Consider the following 21,767-nt stretch of genomic DNA (forward strand, 5'->3'; position numbering starts at 1 on the left):
CAGCTAACCAAGTTTTTACTTTTGTTGCTGTTTTAATGAGATACTGCCCCATTCTTTCTCTGGGTAGCTTTTACTGGTTATAGAAGTAGCACTCATTTTTGCAGATTTGCTTTATATCCAACAACTATAGAAAACAAATTATTCTAATCATTCTTTGCATAGAGTTTTGTATAGAATCAAGTAGTGATAAATATCTTTCAGTAATTTTTGTAATTTCTCTTGTTTTATTTGCCCCTTCCAAAAAAAAATTACTCAGAAGTGAAGAATCTGTAATATACTGTTATAAATAACTGAATCAAGTGTCCCTTGGTCTTTTAAGTGGAAGGTGTTTAACCAATCAAATTTGTGATGTGGATTGTTTTAATTATATTAAAAAAGAAGAAAAAATCTTTACTGCTTTTTATAGAATCACTAAAAAAAAGGAGTGGGATTGGTTGAATTTTATAAAAGTTAGAGTATTGCTGTCGTGACATTTTGCGTGAATCCTTTGCTTGTACGATATCAATAGTTTTACTTATTTAAAACCATGCATTCTTAGAACAGAACTTATTTAATAGTTTTAAGTAAATCTTTTGAGGTGTTGCCTTAATTGGTTGAGTTTTAAGATTCTCACATCATTATTGATAAACAAGTTTGTTCTGTAGTTTTCTTTTTAAATTTTACCGAAGACCTGAATAATATTTCTTCCACAGCACTTGGAGATCAGTATGCCACATTTTTGTTAGAAAAATTTTTTTAACATTTTTTTATTGAGTTATAGTCATTTTACAATGTTGTGTCAAATTCCAGTGTAGAGCACAATTTTTCAGTTACACATAAACATACGTATATTCATTGTCATATTTTTTTTTTCGCTGTGAGCTACCACAAGATCTTGTATATTTAGAAATTTTCAAGTTTCTGTGTAATTTCATAGGGTTTTAGTGCTCTTATGGGGTAAAGATGGGTGTTTGGGTAATTTTTTATCTTGGTCACTGTCTTCTGTTATGGATTTGTTTCATGTTTTCTTATATTAGTTTTGGTATTTAATATTTTAATAGCAAATTATTCATTGAACTTAACACCCTTAAATGTATTAGCTTGTAAATGTGCATAGTAGTCTCTAATCTGATCTGTTTTATCTAGGCTTTTATGATTTCTCTCTCACTTCCCAGTATGAGATTTTTCTTTTCCAATTTAGCTTGCAAAATTTTAGTCAGCTTTATGAGTTACAGTTACCTACAGTAAAATTCACCCATTTTAAAGTAATAATTCAGTGAGTTTTGGACAAATACATACTATTAACGAGAGTACCATCACAGGCAAGATACAGAACATTTATTTCCATCACTCTTAAGCAATTCCCTCGTGTCTCTTGTGCCCCTTTACAGTTAATTCTCAACTCTCACTCCTAGGCTCTTAGGAATCACTGATTTGCTTTTGGCATTACATAATGTAATTTTGCTTTTTCTGGAATTTCATATAACTGGAGTCATACAGCAATAGTCTTTTGATCCTGGCTTAACTTAGTATTATGTTTTTGAAATCATCTCTGTTGTTGAGTGTATCAGAAGTTTGTTCTTGTTATTGCTGTGTAAATATATCACATTTTGTTTACCATTCACCAGCTTATAGACACTATTTCTCAATTTTTTTGGCTATTATAAATAAAGCTGCTATGAATATTCAAATACAAGTCTTTTTGTGGATGCATGATTTTATTTCTCTTGTATAAAACCTAAGTGTGGGAATGCAGGGTCATACTGTAAGAAATGTCTAATTTTTAAAGAAACTGTTAAACTGTTTCTGTTCCCACCTGCAGTGTCTGAGTTCCAGTGGCTGCATTCTCATACCAGAGAGTTCGAGTTGCTTCATTTCTCTGGTCATTCTAGTGGTGGGTAATGGGATCTCATTATTGGTTTTAGTTTGTATTTCCATGGTGCCTGATGATACTGACCATCTTTACAGGGGTTTAGTTGCCATTAATGTATCTTCTTTGTTAATGTCTGTTGAAATCTTCTACCCATTTTTTCCATTGGCTCTGTCTTACTGAGTTGTAAGAGTTCTTTATATATTCTGGGGTACAAGTTCTTTGTCAGACACATGCTCTGCAGGTCTGTAACTTGCCTTTTCATTTTCTGAACAGCATTTTTTTTTAACTTTTTAAAATTAACATTTTTATTGAAGTGCAACATTAATACAGAAAAATCACATGAATCTTAAGTGTATAGCTCCATTCATTTTCATAAAATGAAAACACCTTTAAATGAAGACCAACCAATAAGACATTCCAGTATCCTAGGTCAAGAAATACTACATTTCAGCATGTCTTTCTGCCCACTTCTTGTCACTATGTTTAATGGCATTTGTTGAAGAACAAAGTTTTTTAAAAAAAATTTGGGGGGGGAGGGTAATTTGGTTTATTTATTTTTCACTGGAGGTACTGGGGATTGAACCCAGGACCTCATGTGTGCTAAGCATGCACTCTACCACTTGAGTTATACCCTCCCCTCTCAAAGACCAAGTTTTTAAAGTTCTGTTGTGGTCTAACTTACCCTTTTTTTTTTTTTTTTCCTTTCATGGTGTATACTTTTGGTGTGCTATCTGAGAAATCTTTAAACCAAGGTCATCATAATTTTTTTGCTGTGGTTTCTTCCAGAAAGTTTATGTCCTTTGTTCAGGTCTTAGATCCATTTCAAGCTAAATTTTTGTATGATATGAGGTAAGATAATGTTTGTTTTTTATTTCCATGTGAATTGATCCAGAGCCATTTTTTGAAAAGGCTATCCTTTTCCTATTGAATTACTTGCACCTTTGTCAAAAATCAATTGACTGTAAACATGTGGGTTTACTCCTGGACGCTCTGTTCTGTTCTGTGGATCTATGTGTTTTTGTCTTTACAGCAATATTATACTGTTGATTAAAACAGTGTTAAATTATAGCTGTATGTATTATACCTGTATAGTAAGTCTTAAAAATAAGATAGTATAGGTCCTCCGATTTTGTTCTGTTTTAAAATTGAGCTATTCTAGGTCCTTTCTATTTTAGAGTGAGCTTGTTAATTTCTATCATAAAAGCCTGCTGGAATTTTGATTGGGATTGTGTTGAATCTATAGATTCAATATTGAATTTTCTGCTCCATGGGCATAGTGTATCTCTCAGTTTGCTTAGACCTTCTTGAATTTATCACAGCAGTCAGTGCTTTGTAGTTTTTGGTATACAGTTCTTCCAGATATTTGGTTAAATGTATCTCTTTTCATATTTCATATTTTTTGATGTAGTTGTAAATGGTGTTTTTGTCAAATTTTCAATTTCCAATTTTTCACTGTTAGTATATAGAAATATAGTTGATCTAATTTCTCTCGTACTCTGCAACCTTGCTAAATACACTTATTCTACTTTCTGGTAAATTCTTTACAATTTTGTACATGCACGATTATATTATTTACTGATAAAAATACTTTTACATAGTCCTTTTTAATTTGGCTGTTTTTTGGTTCTTTTTCTTGCCTCATTGCACTGGCTAGGACTTTGAGTATAATGTTGAATAGAAGTAATGAAAGTGGACGTCTTGACATTGTTGATCTTAGGTAGAAAGGATTGAGCCTTTACCATTGTGTGTGATCTAGGTTAAAGAAGTTTCCTTCTGTTCCTACTGTCATGAGGTTTTGTCAGGAATGGGTATCGGATTTTGTCAAATGCTTTTTCTGCATCTAGTAAGATGTTCATACGGATTTTTAAAAATCATGATATGGTAAATTACAGTGATTGATTTTAGAATGTTAAACCAATCCTGCATTCCTGGGATTATAACGTATTATGCTTTTTCTATGTGGCAAGATTTGATTTGCTAATGTTTTGTTACAGGTTTTTGCATCTATATTTATGAGATCTGTTGAGCTGTTATTTTTTTTTGTAATGTTTTGGCTTCAGGGTAATGCTGGCCTCATAAAATGAGTTAAGAAATGTTTCCCCCTCTTCTGGAAGTTTGTGTAGACTTGATTATAAATGCTTCCTGTAAATAGTTGATAGCTGACCAGTGAAGCCATCTGGACCTGGAGTTTTCTTTATAGAAAGATTTTTAATTATAAATTCAATTTTATTACCAGAGACTGGGCTATTTGGGTTATCTTTCTTCTAGAAGTTAATTTAGGGTTTATGGTCTATATCTCATCACACTTTTTATTAGAATTGGTGGTTTGTCTTCTCATTTCTTCTAGGTCGTCTGATTCTTTGGCATAAATTTATATTTTCTTATTCTCATAATATTCTTTCTTATTTTCTCATTAAGTTTTATATTTGTGCTGTTGTGACATCTCTTGTTTCATTCCTGATATTAGTATTTTGTTTCTTATTCCTTTTTTCTGACCAGTCTAGCTAGAGTTTTATTAATTTTATTTATCTTTTTAAAGAATCACTTTTGGTTTTTATTGCTTTTTCTCTTGTGTTTTTTTATTAATTGTATTGATGTTTACTCATGTTTATTTCCTCCCTTCTTACTTGACATTTTATTTGATTTTCTTTTTCTAGTTTCTCAAGGTGAAAGGTTCATTGATTGATTTGAAACCCTTCTTCTTTTCCAGTATAAGCATTTAAAGCTATGAATTTACCCCAAATACTTGTTTACCTCTATCCCATAAATTTTGATCTGTTTCCTTTTCATTCTAATCAAAATATTTTCTGATGTCTCCTATAATCTCATTTGAGCCATCGCTTATACATTTAGAAGTGTATCTTTCTATTAATTTGTAATTTAATTCTCTTGTAGTTAGAGAACATGCTTTTTATTATTTCAGACCTTTTAAATTTGAGAGATTTTTGGTTGGTTTTGTTCTGTTTTGTTTTTTCAGTAGTCAAGAATATGGTCCATACTGGTGAATGTTTTAAGTACACTTAAAAAGAATGTGTATTTTGCTGTTATTGGGTGAAATATGTAAGTATCTATTAGGTCAAGTTGGTTGATAGTGTTCAAATCCTTGCTGATTTTTCAAGAATTCTGTCAATTACTGAGAAAGGTGTGTTGAAGTTTCAAACTTTAATTGCTTTATTTCTCCTTTCAGTTCTTTAGAGTGTTGAAGCTCTGTTAACAGGTACATACATATTTAGGATTGTTGTGTCCTTTGATGGATTGACCCCCCTCCATTATGTAATAGCTCTCCTGATGTTCCTTGTTCCAGACTACCTTGCTGATACTTGTACCACTCCAGCTTAGTGCCTGCATAGCATATGTATTTTTTTTCAACCTTTTATTTTTCAATCTATCTGTGTCTTTGTATTTAAACTGTTTCTTATAGATAGCACATGGTTAGGGCTTGCTTTTTTAATCCAATTTGACAACCTTTGCCTTTAATTGGAGTAGTTAGATCATTTACATTTACTGTAATTATTGATATGCTTGTATTAAACATATTTTCCTTCTTGCTGTTTGTTTTCTATTTGTTCCATCTTCTTCCTTTTCCATTTTACCTGCCCTTTTTTTTTTAAAACACTAGCTGAGAATTTTTATGATTCCATTTTATATTCTTTCTTGGCTTAGTAGTTTTATGTCTTTGTTTTATAATTTTAGTGGTTGATAGAGGATTTTACAGTATACATCTTTAATTTATCACCATCTCTGCTGAAATAATGTTATACCAGTTCACCTGTAGTTTAAGGAATTTACAATGGTACACTTTAATTTTTTCTGTTTCAGTTTCTTTCATGGAATAATAAGAAGCCAGCAGAGTGAGTTAATTAAAACTATACTATTAATTTTGCATACCTATTCTGTGGGTCAGGCGTTTGATTGGAGCACACTGGAAATAATTTACGCGTGTTCCATGATGTCTGTGGCTGCCACTGAGGCTGCTCAAAGTGGGCACTGGGTTTATCCCAAGGTTTACTCACTCACATGTCAGCCAGTTGATGCTCTCATCTCATCATTTTTATCTTCTAATTCATTGTCTGTATCATTAATAGGTCTGTTTCAGTTGATTAACTTTTCTTCTGGACATTGATCATCTTTTCCTGCTTCTTTGCATGCCTGGGCATTGTGAATTTTACATTTCTGGGCACTGAATTTTGGTGTATTCTTTTAAAAGAATGTTAGGTGTTACTGTCACACAGTTTTAAGTAACTTTTGGGTCATTTTGATCCTTGTGAAGCTTGTTTTTAAGCTTTTTATGGCTGATCATAGCAGTCTTTTATCTTTGGACTAATTTAGCCCCACTGCTAAGGTGTGATCCTAGTAACTGTTTCTCCCTTCTGACCAAAAGGATCACAAGTTATTTTCAGCCCTCTGTGACCTCTGGGAATTGTTGGGTCTGTTGCTTCCCATTAGTTTGTTCTCTGCCTTTGGGAGGAAGATTTCACTTGCAAATCTGAGATTCTGGGGAACCCCTTTGGAGATCTCCAGGGCTCTCTATGCATGGAACACCTTGCTCTTTCTTACTTAGCTGCTTCAGCTTCCCCCAACTCTGTTGTCTCCTCAATACAATCAGACGCCATGCTTTGTTTCAGTGTTCTGTCTCTGCGGTGAAGCCTGGAAGTTGCCTCCAGGCAGTCAGTTTGGTTAATCATAGAATTTACCTTCCTTTCCTTTCTCTCAAGGATCATAGTCGTGTGTTGCTTTTTTGCCCACTGTCTAAAAACTGCTGTTTCATGTCTTTTGTCTGGTTTCTAGTTATTTGTAGTAGGAGGGCAGTTCCTATGCTACTTATAGTTTTATGTTCAGAATTGGAAGTATTCCTATTTAAATTGTATTAATACTTTCAACGATTATCAATTTCATTTGCCAACAAATTTTGTAATTAGTTGTGAAAAAATTTTAGTGTAAAAGGTAGGATTACTGTAACTTGGGTTTATGACTTCAGATAGTGACCTCTACATAATTTAGGAGACATGCACTTAAAAAAATTATTTACGTTTTCAAGCATATATATAATGATGTGATTTTATGTTATCAGCAACTGAAATGCGTAGTGATGGAGCTGGAAAGAGCAGAGTTTTTGTATGTTTTTGTAGTTAGGTAACTAACTGTAAATTCATATTAGGATGTTAAAACATTAAGATGTTAAATGGGAATCCCTATAGTAGCCACAAAGAAAAATTGGTGTGGAATATACACAAAAGGAAATTAAGAAGGAATATAGACATTTTATTACAAAATATCAACTAAATACAAAAGAAGGAAGGAATGTAGGAAATGAGGAAAAAAATATCATAGGGCATGTAGAAAACAAAGAGCACAATGAGAAAAGTAAGTCTCTCCTTTTAGTAATTACTTTAAATATAAATGGATTAATCTCTCCAATCAAAAATCAGAGATTAGCAGAATGGATAAAAACAAAACAATCCAATGTCATTGTGACTTTGATTGGAATTTAATTGAATTTGTGGAATTTCATTGAATTTGTAGAATTTTGTGTACTATGGACATTTTCACAAAAAAGTTACAAATTTTTCCAGCTTGAGCACACAGATATCTTCCATTTGTCTGTGTCTTTAATCTCTTTCATCAATTTTTAACATTTTTGTATTAAAATTTTTTCCATTTTCAGTTTTATTAGGTAGAATTGTTAGTTTGACTGCATATATACAATATATTTTATGTAAATACATGTACACAATATACTGCTCATATTTTTTAAATTTACATATATGTACTGTTCATTGTTTCTAAGAACGTTCAAAGCTTTAGCTTTTTAAACTTATACAGTTATCAAAGGAATAAAGCCAACCATAAAGTAAGAATTAATTCAGAAAGATACATACACCCTGCTCTTAACAGCAGCATTCTTTATAATTGCCAAGATACGGAAGCATCCCAAGTGCATATCATAGATGAACGGACAAAGAAGATGCAGCACATATATGCAATGGAACACAACTCACCCATAAGAGAGAAGAATATTTTGCCATTTGTGGCCCTTCACTTTTTTTTTCCATTTCACTTCAAAAACCAGAATTTTATAACTGGCATAAACATTTTCATTGCATCAAAAACAACAAAACACCCAGAAATAAACTTAATTAAGGAGGTTACCTATACTCTGAAAACTGTAAAACATTAATGAAGGAAATTGAGCCCCCGGCCCATTTATTAAATCTTGATACTAGAGCACACATCTTTTTAATAGTCTCTGTGATGTAATGGGAAGTACGTGTAAGGCACTTGCTTCTTCTGCAATTTGAAGAACTATGTGGTTTTAACATGGAGGATTGTTTGAGTTGCATGCTGACCTAGCAGCATTTTTCGTGGAACACCATTTTTACTTGAGAGAATAATTGACAGAAAAACTGTGGTTATTCAGATTTCGGTACTTGGCAGAATTTTCTCAAAAATGAAGGAACTGATAATAATTGTTGTCAGCGATGAAATTGAAGCTTGACAACTTCCTAGTATTTAAAGATTTCTCTGAGGAGATCAGTGGTAATGTTAAATAGGAAGTTTTAGTATTGAATTGTGAAGTGTATCACCATTTTAGGAACCACACACACAACTCAGTGAATTATTTGCTGAGTAAACATTGATTCAAATTGCAAAATAGGTGGATTTTAGTGTAACGGAAGACAAAAAGTTCATTGGTGGGATATCAGATTCTACATGCATGTAACCTTTAAGAAACGACCATCAGTTGAGTTTTGTTGCAGTATTAGAGAACAATATCCAGTTATCTGAAAGGCTGTTAAAATACTTCCCCTTTAAACTACAGATTTGAGTGAGGCTAGATTTTCTTCCTATACTTCATCCAGAACAAATTATCACAACAGATTAAATGCAGAAGTAGATATGAAATTGCACTTGACTTCTGTTAAACCAGGCATTAAGGGTATTTGCAGAAATGTAAAGCAGTGCCATTCTTACTATCTTTTGTGTTTGTTTTGGAAAAGTTATGTTTCACTAAAACATGTGATTTATGTGAATATGTAATAGGATTTTTTTACTTAAAATTTAACATTCTCAATTTTAATTCTAATGTAAATATCAATAGAATGTAGGTATAATGTTCATAAACAAAAATTTGAGAACAGCTTCACTAGACACTATGGACGTTATTTTACAGTTGTACTGGTTGCATTACAATTATTGTTGACTAATTTATCGTGGTTTTTGAGTCTTGGTCCTTTCAAGCATGTTGGCCAAAATTCTAGAATTGAAACTATATGGAAAACATGAAAATGTTGAGAACTACTACTCAAACCTGTGTTACAAATCCTTTAAGAGTTCTCTCTTACCCTTAACTTCCTTATAGCCCCTCTTCTTGTTCTTTTTGGTAACTGGGAACTCCTGGGTGTGAGGGATCCAGGTCATATTTTGAAGGGTACTACGTGCTTTTCTGTCCTCTCTACCACATCTGTTATCCTTGTTGCTCCTGGAGTACAGTTATTGGCCTGCTATTTAAAATTGAGAGATTGTTCTTCAGAGATATTTTAGGTATCTTTTAAGTTTCTGAATTTTATTTTTAATGGTTGGAAATCTGCTCATGGTGGAATTTTGTTTTTTATTTATATTGAGGCAGTCAGGGTCTGGTGAGAAAGTTTGAGTAATAGGGGTTAGGAAATTTGAATTTTGGTCTTAAATTTGCTTTTAACCACCTGTGAAATTTGTTTCCTCGTCTGTGAAAGGCAGGTGACATTTACTCACCTTTACTCAGACCTCACTCATTCATCAAATAGTGAATTGATTGGTTGGTTGATTGATTTTATGTGTTTGGTAGAGGAGCTGCAAAGAGGAATCAGACAGGAATCCTCTTATGTAACTTAGGGTCTAGTAGGAGAAGTAATGTCATTTTTGCCTTGTATTTTGGCTATTTATAGATGTATCTTATTTTAATCATTAGAAAATAACTTTTTTGAAGGCAAAATCTTATTTTTGTACCCATAATCTACCACCTGTGGAGTTTTGCACCTATTAGGCACAGAAATTATTTCTTAACACAAATAATGAGGGACAGGACTAATATGTTAGGAGATTTGATTGTTTTTATATGTTATGATTTCAAAGATGTGATTAAAAAGAAAAATCTACCAGAGATTTGATTGTTTAAGTGTGATATCAGACAGTGTTCTCCCCTGCCTGTTAAACCAGGATTCAGTCCTTTGGTAGGATGTATATAAAGGAAGACATCTTACCTGTGTAGTATCAACATAGGTCACTATAGTTTATTATAATAAAGTGAGGATCCACCACGGCCTGATTAACATGCAACTAGAAACATAGCTGATGGCATAGCTAAATGATATCTAGACCAGTCTGATAGCAGTCTTTCAGGACTGGTTTCCAAAAATCGTACTCTTTCCCCCTTTATTGTCAAACCCTTTCTAAAGTTTTGTCCTTTTGGAACATTGTGTGCTTTGTCTCCTTCCTCATTCTACTTTTCTTGAATGTTACAATACAGGAATCAGCAAACTATGGCCTGCAGGGCAAATTCAACCCACCACCTATTTTTTTAAGTAAAGTTTTGTTGTAACAGCCATAGCCATTTTGTTTACGCGTCATCTGTGGCTGCTTTCTTGCTATGGTGGCAGAGTTGAGTAGTTGCATCAGAGACTGTATGGCTTGTGAAGCCTGAAGTGTTTACTCTCTGGCCCTTTACAGAGAACTTTGCTGGCTTCTGCTTCTCAAACTGGTAAAGTACTGGTTTCTCCTACCCTCCCTCCTCCCAGTGTGTCACAAACAGATTTTTTTTTTGATAAAATACACTAAAAATAAATTACCAGAAAAAAAAACTTTACAAAGTGCATGTCCCAAATTTTCATTATTAGGATTAACAGACATAAAATTACCAAATTGCTGTAAAGATTTTGAAGACTTGTGGTTGCCATAGGAGGGGTGTGGGAAGGAATAAACTGGGAATTTGAGATTTGCAGATACTAACTGGTATATATAAAATAGATAAGTTTATACTGCATAGCACAGGGAAATATATTCAGTATCTTGTAGTAGCTCACAGTGAAAAAGAATATGAAAATGAATATATGTATATTCATGTATGACTGAAGAACTGTGCTGTACACCAGAAATTGACACAACATTGTAAACTGACTATACCTCAATAAAGTAAAATAAAATAAAATAGATTTTGAAACATTTATTCTGTTTTTGTGCTTACCTTGAAGTGCATCAGTTACCGATGGTTTGTGAACTAACGCCAGTGCTGAACCACACTTTGAATAGCCCTTTTCTAGTAGTCAGTGCATTACTCAAAAACTTTTATATTTGTACAGTTTATTCACTTTTCCTGCAAGTTTTTAAAAAATATTATATTTTCTTTCTCCAGATAGGATGGGTATAAAGTTAGAAAATTTTACCAAAGTTTAATAATACAGTAATCCTTGATTCTTCAAAACAGCCACCAGCTTTTCTGGACACACAGTTTACACAACCTTATGAGACTGATTCAACCAGAAATACGCTTTCTCAAGAAAGCACAGACAGTCAGTCTTTTTCAAGAGGCTTTCCTGCAAGTATTTTTGTAGACCAGGCATATTATACATTTATATGTTTCTGGTTAAATATGCCAAAAATTGATGAAGATATATCATGAAAGTGATGAGAGTCTTCCAGTGGTGAGCCAAGTCCTTCCTAGGTAATTTATGTATTCTCTGACGCCCTAAAGACCCTGCTCAGTGACTGAGTAGACTTTTTGACTCTGTATGTTTTCTATTGTGTTTAAACTTAACAGCTTCCTTATTAATAGAGACAGTATGGCTGTAGGTATAAGTGTTCCAAAAATGTTTTTTAAATCAGTGGTTCTTACAGGATTTCTGTTTCAAGAACTGTTGCTTTTGTTTGGAGGGGGTGCAAAATAAACTGTGTACACACACTACTATAGTATGTATACTGTACTATACTATCACAATTTTAACCTCAGTTATCACATGATAAAAGCATTTAGATTCAGCAATTTTTATCTTATTTAGGAAGATGTTAGCGCTTTCTTACATTTTGCTTATAACACACTTCAAATTTTCTTTATAGATATAATCTCCCCATTGGAAAGTTGTTTTACTGTGCCTCCAAGAAACATGAGGAGACAATAAAAAGTGAAAACATAACTTTTTAATAAGGACCCTAAATACAGTTAATAAATAAGTAAAGGAAACACTAATAGGTTCTGAAAAGAAACTGGTTCTTAAAAAATTAAACAAATTTACGTTATGACCATGCAGTTTCATTCCTGTTAGTTTGACTGCCTGTAAATTCTTGGCTCACATTTGGTTTACTCTGTTGTCTTCTGCCATCTAGCATTGCTGTGAAAGACTAATAATATTCTGATAGTCTTAACATTACGAGTGGTTTGGGCTTTTTGCCTGGATGCCAGGACTTTTGCTTTTAAAACATCCAGTAATTTTACTAGATTATTTCTCAGAATTGGTCATTAGGGATTGATTGATTCAATATAATTTCTTTTTTTTCCCATAAAACTTTTCTTAAATTATTTCTTATGTTCCATTGCTTGGATTTTTTTCCCTTTGGGACATTGTGACATTGTTACATCATTTTTAAAAAATTCCAAAGCTGATTTTGAAATACAATTTTCCTGTTTTAAAGGATTGTTTTTGTAGGGTGCTTTCATTATCTTTAGGAATGCTATCTGCACCACCATCGCCCCCCTCCTTTTTTTCTTATAATAACTTTCAGGTATAACCACATTAGTTTCTCTTGCTCATTTTTAAATGAAATTAATTTTCCTAAACTATTAGAAAAAAGAGGTGAGTCTTGAGAGCTTTTCTAGCTTCATGGTTCTAGAGCTCCCTCTTCTGAATTTTCTGGTGGGGAAGAGCTGAGAGAAGCCTTGTACTTAAATTGACGTTTCCTGGGCCTTACCCCTCCCAAAGTTCCTTATCTGGGCTACCTCTTCCTGTACCACTCTTGTCTGTTCTGCTTAATCTTGGATTCTGTTCCCAGTAGTTTCTCTTCGGTACGAGACTGTCCTGAAAGCAGCGTCGCGTGGTTAGCATTGAGTTTATAGGGCCCAGAGCACTCCGTCCCCTTCAGATTGCCAGTCTCCTTGTGCTCAACCACAAATTGGAATGTGCAAAACTCCTTTCAGTTTCAGCTGCTGTTCTTAGTTTGGTCCATGGCACTTTCCAGTGAGTATTATCTGTTGTCTCTTTGGGATTTTCCTAATTTCAGGCTCATCAAATACCCCATTGTTTCCCTCTGTTTTTCTCACACAAGTAGCAGTTGCACAAGAGTCGTTAGCAGTCAGTAGTTTGTTCCCACCTGCTTGTATTTTGGGTTTCATAAGGATACCTTATCACTTAGTTTTGTTGTAAATGCAAACTTTAAGTTTTGCTATTCAGATTGCTCAACCTGTTTTTATGGGAGAATTCAGGAGGATTCAAAAATAGCTATGCCCTGGCTGCTGCCATCATTCTGGAACCCTGCCCCATAATTAAATATTAAAATTTTTTTTTTGTTTAGCAGAAAAGTGGGAAAACTGAGAACCAATAGTCTTTTTTCTTTTTTAATTTCAAACCTGCATGTAGTCTGTTTAACATGATATGGTGGGAAAGCTCTGGTGTGATACACTATCTTGATCCATTAGGGGTACCAAACAGATTTGAATTATTTCACTTTGGGAACATGATTTAGTCTGTGTTTATATGATTAGTAAAATTAATAATGTGTTATTGGAGTATTCTTTGGTTTGAGAATAATTAGATAATTTAATGCAAATTTTATAATTGTTTAATTTAAAACGGTAGGGAGGTGAATGGAGGAGAAATTAAGTTAGAAAATTTTTGTTTGTACCTACATCTTAATAGTGATAAGTTTAAATGAGTCCTTGGATGGTAGTGTACAGGTGGTTAGTTTACTGTTAACTATTTTATTAATGTTCCTTAGTAGTCAGGTCTTAATGTTTGCTAACAAATGATTTTTAACAAAGTACTTACAACCCATTATTTAGGATCTGTTTGTTCTAGAAGTATTTCCTTTGAAATTGACATCAGTATCTGACCTTTAAATGCCTAAGGAAAACAGTTTACTTCATCCCCTTTTACCTTCTTTTGTGAATTAGTATATCTTCAGCTACAGTTAACCGAAAAGTCCTGATTTGACTGACTTAAATAATATGGTTTTACTCCTATGGACAGTTGTGCTCTTTGCTGTGTCTCTAGTCAGTGCTTAGGAAATACCTAAATAAATGAAAGCATCTAAAACATCTTAATAAATGAATAGGTGAAATGTTGTCTCTACAACAGTGGCCAGGCAGCTCATTGCTAGTTTCAAGGGGCTGTGTTGTTCTTTCTGTTCTTCCGCTCTGCTCTCTTCAGTGTCTCTCTCTCACCTGTAGGCTTGTTGCCCTGCTCTTTGCAAGATGGCTGCAACATTTCCAAGACATCGTGTCCTCAGAGGCCACATCCAGAGCCAGAGAAAAGAACCTTCTCTTGTGTGTGTGTGTGTGTTTTTTTTTTTTTTTTTTTTTGGTACAAGAGAAACCTTTTCCTCCTGTTTCGTTGGTCAGAATTGCATCATAAGCCCGCATCACTACCAAGGGGCCTGGAATCTCCAGGATTTGCTTAGATCTGTGCTGTCCAGTAAGGTAGCCACACATGGCTACTTAAATTTAAATTCATTAAAGTTAAATAAAATTACAGATTCAGGTCTTCAGTAGCACTCACCACTTTCAAGTGCAGATCTACTGGACAGTGCAGATTTAGAATGTTTTCATCATCACAGGAAGTTCTGTTAGACAGCGCTGACTTATATTAATCATGATTCACCCTTCGGGCCTTTCAGAATTACACTCTTAAGACTAGAATTCTCTCGGCTGCCTTGCAGGAACATCTGCATGGGGAATAGGCACAGTATCTGACAGTGATTCCATCATGATGTGGCTCTTGGGCTTCAAGTGCACCTCCAGTTCTTTGCAGGAGTGACATATTTCCTCCACGTATGAAAAAGAGTAAGGTTATTTTACTGCCGGAAAGAAGACTGAATACATTTCTGTAGCAAGTGTTTTACTTGACACCAATAACTTTTGAAAATTAAGCTTTTAAGTCATGATGCTAAATAGCAGGGATCTATGATTTACTTGACAAAAATTGGCTTACATATATTTGTCAGTTTCTAATTGGGTAGTTGAAAAATGCCATTAATCTGTGTTATTTCTGTTCATTTATTGTGCTGTCCGGAAGCTCTTCTACTGGGAAGGTCTACTTCATAAGTTATTAGAATCAGCACCCAGAGGTGCTAACTTAAGTTGTTAGGACGTGAGTACTTACTAAGTTTGGATCTAACAGACTATTAGGCATTTCTTTTGGCCTATGGCATGCCATGAGAAAGTGACCAACATTCTAAGGGAGCAGTGGCCTGAGAAGGTTTAAGAATCTCTGGTGTGGTCTAAAGCTTTTTGGTAACTTGCAGTTTGGACTTTCAGTATGTTAAAAATTCAAGAAAATGAGAGGAGAAAGGCCAGGGAATTATAAACAGCAGTGTGGAGGAGAAGCCAGTAGTGGCTCTGGTTTTGAGTCCCAGTTCTTTGTCTGACTTTATGATGCCCGAGAAATTAACTTTTCTAGATCTACTTGATCATTAATAAAATACTAATGATAACAACTCATAAGGTTTAAATGAAATGTGACACCTTTATAGGTAAATGTGCTTTTATGGAATTTAAAATCTCTGTACAGGTGTGTGGTAGGCTGAATAATGGCCCCTCAAAGATGTCCACTTCCTAATTCCTGTTACTTGGGAATATGGTTAAAGAGACTTGGTGGATGTGATTAAGTTAAGGATCTTGAGATGGGGGGCCATCCAGGGTTATCCATGTCGGCCCAGTATAATCGTAGGGGTCCTTAGAAGAGGGAGGCAGGAACTCAGAGTGCATGGTGGAAGATTTGATGACAGAAGCAAGAGGTGGGAGCAATGTGATGAAGGGAACATGAGCCAGGGAGTACAGGAAGGCCTCTGGAAGCCGCACATTTCCCCTCAGAGCCTTCAGAAGGAACCAGCCTGCCAACACCTTGATTTTTAGCCCTGTAACTCATTGCAGGTTTATGACCTCCTGAATACATTTGTGTTGTTTTAAGTGATTTAGTTTGTGGTAAGTTGTTACAGGAGCAATAGAAAATTCATACAGAGTGTTAAGTTCAAAAGCGGAAATTTTGTTTAAGAAACCATTAGTCCGTTATCCAGAGACTCAGCGTTCTTTTTCGTAGTGTGAAGTCTGGCATAGCAGCAGTTGACTTTTTAGACTTCCCTACACTGTGGCATAAATTTACATGGTGTGTACATGTTGAGACGATTTCCTTTGGCCTTTAACAGTCAGATGGCTCCAGAGACTAAGTAGATTTGAAAGGGGTAGTGGGGAGGACTCATAAACCTCTGGAACATAAGAGTGTTTCCAGAGGCTTAATTTAGTGGGAAGAGGTCTAGGAACAGACTTCCCTTGGTACCTTCTGGAGCTGTCCTTTATTGATCATCCATCTTATTTCTAAACCTGGCATGGTCTAGCAAGTTACTTTAGAACAGTTTCTCCAAGCCTAATGTGTTTTAAGTTTGCACACCAGAGGGTAGTATTTCAGAACCTCTCTGAGGTACAAACTTGGGGTTTTCCTTGGCCTAGTGATTCAGCTGAGGGAAGCGTCTGACCAGCGTCTGCCTTGTATGTGTCTGTTACACTGTTAGGAATGTTTTTTTGGTTTTTGTTTTTTTTTTTTCTTTTAGTTTTTTTGTTTGTTTTTTACTGAGTCCTTGTCAGCATCCTTTCAATCTTAAATTTTCAAATAAAAATATTTAACACTAGAATTACGGATTTACAGAGCAGCACCTGTCATAAAGAAGTGGTAAGGCTTGAGGACATGAAAACTTAAGGGGAAGGGTTGCATGTGAAAAGATTTGGAGCCTGTAACCCAGAGTTGTTTTCAGGAGTCTCAGCTCAGTAGGGTTTGCCCAGTTCCAAAAGGTGTAGACTGCATGTAGCATTCACAGCTAACCAGAATGCCTGGTACAAAGCCAGACATTTTCTTGGACATATTCTCAGATGCCGCATGCAAAAACCATACAGAATATGTTGGTCTCTGTTTTTCAGAGCAATTTTGACCGTCTAAGTAATAGTCATGATTTTACCTGTATTTCCTATATGTTAGTAACCTAACTGCCCCAGATCTTCTGAACAGTTCCTGGTGTAAACAGATCACCCATTTCATCTGCCTCTGTGGTGGCTCATTAATCCATTAGTAGCTACCTAAATATTAGTAGCCTGGGAAACATCCTGCCATTTGACTACAACTTTGTAGAAGTTGGTACAAATTATGTGAATTTGTTACCTTTAGAAAACTGACTTAGTTGCTTTGATACACAAAATCTTTTTAGAGTTGATGACCCCATCTCTAGTAACTTTGTTAGAGGGAAGGGAGAGTATGGGAGTATGTGTAAATGTAGCTTTAGTTTTACTTTCATTAATGTAAAAACGTTTACATACAAATCAAGTTTATATTATGTCCTGAGCCCCAAAAGATGGTTAAATAAATAATTAAATGTCATAAATCATCTCTAGTCTGCTCATTTTTTGGTCATCAATGTTGTATCACAAAAAGGTAATAAAGGATAGTTTACACACAATTTTTTTGAGAATTCTTTTCTTTACTATTTGCCTACTTTCTTTACTATTTCCTTATTCTTTAGATATAATGAGGTATTCTACAAGAGCAGTATTTTTAAAGTACCCTTGAAAAACCTAGCCTTTCCCTTGTACCTTCTGGATTTGAGTTTGACTTTTGGAAATGAAACAGGAAGTAGTTACAAAAATTGTAAATTTGGCTTCCTTTACTCTTAAATATATGGATTAATTCCACAAGCCCATGTAAAATAAGCAGATGATTTCAGTAGTGTAGCAGTTTTAGAATAATACTTGTTAAGCTAGCTCACTTGGATGGTTGGGGGAGGGGGAAGGTAAATTATTTTTAATTTTTATTTTTTTATAGAAGTACAGTCAGTTACAATGTGTCAATTTCTGGTGTATAGCACAATGTCCCAGTCATGCATATAAATACATGTATTTGTTTTCATATTCTTTTTCATTAAAGGTTATTATAAGATATTGAACATAGTTCCCTGTGCTATACAGAAGAAATTTTTTTAAAATCTATTTTTACATACAGTGGCTAACATTTGTAAATCTCAAATTCCCAAATTTATCTCTTCCCACCCCTTTCCCCCAGTAACCATAAGATTGTTTATTATGTCTGCAAGTCTGTTTCTGTTTTGTAGATGAGTTCATAGTGTCCTTTTCTTTTTTCTTTTCTTTTCTTTTCTTTTCTTTTCTTTTCTTTTCTTTTCTTTTCTTTTCTTTTCTTTAGATTCCACATTTGAGTGATATCATACGGCATTTTTCTTTCTCTTTCTAGCTTACTTCACTTAGAATGATGATCTCTAGGTCCATCCATGTTGCTGCAAATGGCATTATTTTATTCTTTTTATGGCTGAGTAGTATTCCATTGTATAAATATACCACAACTTTACCCAGTCATCTGTCGATGGACATTTAGGTTGCTTCCACATCTTGGCTATTGTATATAGTGCTGCTGTGAACATTGGGGTGCATGTATCTTTTTGAATTAAGGTTCCCTCTGAAAGAAAAAAAAAAACTCAATTAAAAAAAAAAAAGGTTTCCTCTGGATATATGCCCAGGAGTGGGATTGCTGGATCCTAGGGTAAGTCTATTTTTATTTTTAGTCTTTTGAGGAATCTCCATACTGTTATCCATAATGGCTGCACCAAACTACATTCCCACCAACAGTGTAGGAGGGTTCCCTTTTTTCTACACCCTCTCCAGCATCTATTGTTCATGGACTTTTGAATGATAGCCATTCTGACTGGTGTGAGATGATACCTCATTATAATTTTGATTTGCATTTCTCTGATAATTAGCGATATGGAGCATTTTTTCATGTGCCTATTGGCCATTTGTATGTCTTCTTTAGAGAATTGCTCATTTAGGTCCTCTGCCCATTTTTGGATTGGGTTTTTTTTTTTTTTTTATTAAGTTCTGTGGGCTGTTTATGTATTCTGGAAATTAAGCCTTTGTCAGTTGCATCATTTGCAAATATTTTCTCCCATTCTGTAGGTTGTCATTTTGTTTTGCTTATGGTTTCCTTTGCTGTGCAAAAGCTTATAAGTTTAATTAGGTCCCATTTGTTTATTTTTGCTCTTATTTCTATTGCCTGGGTAGACTGTCCTAGGAAAACGTTGCTACGATTTATGTCAGAGAATGTTTTGCCTATGTTTTCTTCTAGGAGATTTATTGTGTCTTGTCTTATGTTGAAGTCTTTAAGCCATTTTGAGTTTATTTTTGTGTATGGAGTGAGGGAGTCTTCTAACTTCATTGATTTGTATGCTGCTATCCAGTTTTCTCACCACCACTTGCTGAAGAGACTGTCTTTTCTTCATTGCATATTCATGCCTCCTTTATCAAAGATAATTGACTGTAGGTCTGTGGGTTTATTTCTGGGATGTTCTGTTCCATTGATCCATATGTTTGTTTTTATGCTAATACTATGCTGTTTTGATTACTGTAGCTCTGTAGTATTATCTGAATTCTGGGAGGATTATTCCTGCTTTATTTTTCTTTAGTATTGCTCTGGCGATTCTGAGTCTTTTGTGATTCCATGTAAATTTTAGGATTGTGTTTGTTCTAGCTTTGTGAAAAGTGTCCTGGATAATTTGATAGGGATTGCATTAAATCTGTAGATTGCCTTGGGCAGTATGGCTATTTTATTTTATTTATTTTTAGTATGGCCATTTTAATGATATTGATTCTTCCAATCCAAGAGCGTGGGATATCTTTCCATTTCTTTAAGTCATCTTTAATTTCCTTAATGTTTTGTAGTTCTCCATGTGTAAGTCTTTCACAACTCCTTGGTCAGATTTATTCCTAAGTATTTTATTGTTTTGGATGGGGTTTTAAAAGGGATTGTTTTTTTTACTTTCTTTTCCTGCTAATTCATTGTTAGTGTAAAGAAATGTAACTGATTTATGTATGTTAATCTTGTATCTTGCTACCTTGATGAATTCTTTTATCAGCTCTAGCAGTTTTTGTATGAAGCTTTTAGTGTTTTCTATATACAGTATCATGTCATCCATAGGTAACAGTTTTACCTGTTCTCTTCCAATTTGGATCCCTTTTATTTTTCTTGCCTGATTGCTGTGGCTAGGACTTCGAAGATTATGTTGAATAGAAGTGGTGAGAGTGGGCATCCTTGTCTTGTTCCAGATTTTAGTGGGAAGGCTTTCAGTTTTTCACCATTGAGTACTGTGCTGGCTTAGGTTTGTTATAAATAGCTTTTGTTATGTTGAGATATGTTCCCTCTATATCCACTTTAGTATGAATTTTTATCATAAATGGGTGTTGGGAAGGTAAATTAGTAAAAACAAACTCCATTCTCATAGCAGCACCCCTGTTCACAGTCATTCAGACTAGACAGGAAGGAGCAGTGCTTATGTCCCACCTTCCTTGGGTCTTTCCCACACTGAAGGACTTTAATTTGAGGTCTTAGTTCTGTGAGTATGAGAGTAACTCTAGACCCATATGCATCCCTATACTCCTCAGTCCACACTCCAGGGTTTTAGGATCTAGTAGTTGTGGTTTGGCCTCTTTTCTCAGATTCTTTCTTTGAGATTTATATCCTGATTCTGTATATTAAGAAGAAGCTATTGGGGAAAATGAGGTTAGACATTGCAAGACTTTGCTTACAGTGCCAGCTAAAACAGCCCTGAGTTTCTCTGTCAAGGCAGTCCTAGTCATGTTCTTTTCCTTTAATAGATTCTGGCTGCCCTGTTCATCAGGAGGTGGTAAACAGTCCAGATCAGGGTCTGCTCTTGGACATGTATACCACCCTCTCAGCGCACGCCAGTGTTGATGAACAAGACTAGTTTTGTTTTGTTTTGTTGCATAGTGCCACCATTCAGCTGTTTAAATGAATCACTCTCTACCCAATCAGAGATTATCCCCTTTATCTCAGCAGTTAAGGTGAACACAGTTTATACTTACTGTGGCATTTAGAAAGTAAGGGTACACACCCAAGGTGATTATTTGTGGGTCCAGGAGAACAGAAAGACCAGTGCTCTGCTATGGAACATTAATTATGAATATTGGCACTGTTTTTATTAGATTAAAAGCCAGTTCAAATGGCTACTTTAAAATTAAATCCAATCTGTATTTCCAGCCTCCCCAGAGAGACTAACTAAATTAGTTTTTTCCTCTTCTTTTTTTTCTTTCTCTCTAGTTAGTGTTGAAAGCAGTGTTACATCTTTTTTGGGGGGATGGTAGTTATTCTGTTTGTTGGAATCTTCGTTTTCCTTAATGTTTGGTTCTGTGTGTAGTAAGCCTTGAGCCTGTTGGTGCCGGTGTTCAGTAACATAAAACTTCATTTACTTGTGTTTATAAGTCAGAATCCTATTTCACTTCTTCATGAGCCTGAGGGAAGATCTTAGAAAATGCCATTGAGATTTAAGTTATAAACACACCACTTAATTACCACACAAGCTTAAGCACAGGGTTTGCTGTCACAATCCAAATACCGAGATGAAAGCCTGAGAGAAGCCTCCACACTTCACCCCTGTGAACTCTCCTGGGCTTTCTCATCCTGCCTTCTGTCTGGCAAACAAAAATATGAAATCCATTCCAAGAGCTTCTGTGAAACTGGTTTAGAAACCTTATAAATGTCTCAACTAAATGCTCAAAACTCTACTACTTCCCTGATGTCTTGCCAGCTTTCTCCAAGCCACTTTTTTTAATTAAAAAAAAAGAATTGGTTATTTTTCTTAAAAACTGACAATATTTTACCCTACTTGC

General features: G+C 34.7%; 1 protein-coding gene across 1 annotated transcript in view; it reads left to right on the top strand.

The window, feature by feature from the left end:
* Positions 1 to 21,767, top strand: part of SPPL3 (signal peptide peptidase like 3) — a 106,303-nt gene that overhangs the window by 18,953 nt on the left and 65,583 nt on the right. The window lies entirely within an intron of this gene.

This window comes from Camelus bactrianus, chromosome 32, assembly GCF_048773025.1.
Source record: "Camelus bactrianus isolate YW-2024 breed Bactrian camel chromosome 32, ASM4877302v1, whole genome shotgun sequence".
Lineage (NCBI taxonomy): Eukaryota > Metazoa > Chordata > Mammalia > Artiodactyla > Camelidae > Camelus > Camelus bactrianus.